The sequence below is a fragment of the Medicago truncatula genome, chromosome 8 (assembly GCF_003473485.1).
Source record: "Medicago truncatula cultivar Jemalong A17 chromosome 8, MtrunA17r5.0-ANR, whole genome shotgun sequence".
NCBI classification, from domain to species: Eukaryota; Viridiplantae; Streptophyta; class Magnoliopsida; order Fabales; family Fabaceae; genus Medicago; species Medicago truncatula.
Window position 1 is genome coordinate 6,692,066 of NC_053049.1, and position 2,891 is coordinate 6,694,956.

A 2,891-nucleotide genomic window follows, 5' to 3' on the forward strand; every position below is an offset into this window, starting at 1 on the left:
CCAATCCCCAATTCTAAAACCCTAAACAATTCCCAATTCCCAATTATGAAACCCTAAAATCAGCCATTGGAGAAGGAAGGAGAGATTGGAGATCGATTGACTTACCTTGGATTAGTGTGGGTGAGAACTGTGAGAAAGTGACGACTGGATTTAAAGAAGAGTGATGGGTTAGAATTTCAAAAACGAGTGGTGGAGAGAAGAAGAGAGGTAAGAACTGTAAATCCTGAATGCCTTTCTGAGAGAGAAACGAGAGTGATTGGGTTTTGCTTGCGAAAAGAGAAATAGAGACAAGAGGCCAGCTGAGGAGAGAGAGAGAGAGAGAGAGAGAGAGGATGCGAGATGAATTATTGGCGGATTACTTGTTTTGTTAAAACATTAGTGACAGATTTAATCGGTCGGTAAACCAACAGTCCTGCATATTGACGGAATTTTTCTGCCATTAATATTAAAATAAGAGTAATTATTTTTCTGTGTGTAACTGTTTGAATTATTGAAGGGTTTATTCTGCCACGGATGTTATTGAGGGTGTTTAGACCGTCAGTAATTACTGAGGGTCTAAATCCGTCAGTAATGCAATTTTGAATCTGTCACTAATTAAAGGAATTATTGTAGTGGGAGCATGATGAATAGATGACTCACACTTGAGGGGAGGTGTTGTTTTGCAAGTGAGTTATATGTCCACATCGGATAAAATAGTAAAGGTTGAAATAAGAGAACCCATAAATTCATTGCCTTAAGGTTTTGAGTAAGAGTGTGGTGTCTCTCTTGCTTATGCGGTTGTTCTAACCTCGATGTGGATGATCCCCTAACTCCCCAATGACCCAACACCTCTTACGTCTATGGTGAGCCTAGGTCAAATTTCCACGTTGCAATCTTTGACTTGACTATGAAACCATGCTAATAAAGAGAATCTGAGAAAAAGAGAGAATAACAAAAGAGATTAGGAGATAATAAAATACTAAATATATTTCGTAATATTCCAACACTCTCCCTCAAGCTATAAAACTAAATAAGGTTTAAGCTTGTTGCTAATTAACCATGAACATTGGAGCTCAAATCAAACCAACTAGTATTGTAACCAACTAAGAAGAGCATCCAATAAATGAGAAACGATCAAAGAAGAAGCACAAACCAAAGAGATGAACAATCAGACGGAAGAATGAAATCAAACCCGACGAAATCAAACCAAATCAGGCCAATGGAAACCAAAAATATAAACTAAGAGATAAGCAACCAAACAGAGAGAGAGGGAGTCAATCAAACATAATGGTCTAGAGCGAGGGGAAAGGCAACCAAAAAGAAGAGCGAATAGAGAAAAGCAACCAAACATAACAATTAACAGGAGATAATCAATCAAACAGAAGAAAAGGAAACATAAATTTGCTGCATGTCGGAGAGTTGTTGTGGTGATGTTGCTGTGGAAGCTTTGGTTACAGTATGCCGTGCTGTTTCTCAACTTGAAATGGGGAGCTTGGCCGTTGCAAGCTTCGGAACAAAAGGAAACATAAATTTGCTGCATGATTTTGATAGCCCATTCACTGCAGAAGCCGGGTTAAGGTTAGCAGGATTTACACAAGTCTAGTTTTTTTCTTTATGGACATCAGTATTGCGCATTTGTTGAATATGTTGAAAGGATCTGATTGTTTGTTTTTGATTGAGGAACAGATGGTCTCCAATTTGATGTTCAAGCAAGAGAATACTATTGCCGATGAATCAGTTGTTGATCTGTTGAACTATTAGACGATGTTGTTGTAAAAGCACGACTTCCATCCGGCCATAACCCCCTACAGCAACTTGTTTTAATGATTGCAGACGGTCATTTTCATGAAAAGGTATGTGATTAACAATCTGGCTGCCTCATTATATATTCATAACTATTGCCCTCTTTAATTCAATTGTATCGTTTTCAGGATAACTTAAAGCGGTGTGTTAGAGAAGCATTAGCCAGTAACCGGATGGTTGCGTTCTTGCTTCTTGATAACTCTCAGGAGTCAATAATGGTTCTTATGGTATTAATAAGAATGTCATGTCTGCTGCATTTGATGAATCTTACTAGCAAGTGATTTTGAACATGTTTTTGTACTTTAATTTATTTATTATCTTTGTGGCTAACACGATTAAGCTTTGGAATTGAAGCTTTCAAAGATTATTAGAGATTTAAAATATTATTAGAATTTTAGCACAAGACAGTCACATTTCAATTGTGCTAATGAGATCCAACATGATAAAAACAAACAACATAGCAGTAAAAACCGAAGGGTTGTTGTTCCTTTGCTTTACAGAGGTTACTAGAACAAAATTAACAACAATGGTTTAAATCCCTACAAAAAGTAGCTTATTTTTAAATGGTTTTGTTGATCGTTGGGTATCATTTAGAAGAGCAATGGATTATCTTTGTTTATTGCTATACAATTTAGAAGATGCATTTTTTGTGGACTGAAGCTCCTCAAACCACATTTGACCATCTTAAAAGTACCTCTGCTAAATGAGTCACCCTTCTTGTTAGCTTGAATCATGACAACTAATAAGAAATGTATGTGCTGGAGAGAATATATTTTCCAAATCCTTAAGAGGGTAGTACCATATGTAACTTTTTGCATAATGAATAAAGAAGAGAATAAGTTTTACAGTATTTGTAGTCTTTAACTATCCTACTAATTTACGGTCTTGCATTTCTTACAGTACAAAATGCATAACAATTAATAATCATTCATATAGGTTAGGTTGATCCTATAATTCTTATTTCTTAGTACAATATTGTAGTAAAATTTTCAACTTCAATTTTGTAAGAGAAATTCTAATCTCAATTTCAACTGAACTCCATAAACTCTGGAGCAAGTTTGATGGTACAGCCATAACACAATTAATCATGGATTATTTTTCACCTCCTC

The 2,891-nt window shown here is 35.8% G+C and overlaps 1 long non-coding RNA gene across 1 annotated transcript; it reads left to right on the top strand.

Annotated features, from left to right (window-relative positions):
- Window positions 1-1,026: 1,026 nt before the first annotated feature.
- LOC112417264 (uncharacterized) lies at window positions 1,027-2,004 on the top strand. Its single transcript, XR_003007845.2, has 3 exons — window positions 1,027-1,557; window positions 1,666-1,832; window positions 1,911-2,004. It is a non-coding gene; the product is annotated as an uncharacterized lncRNA (long non-coding RNA).
- Window positions 2,005-2,891: the final 887 nt, after the last annotated feature.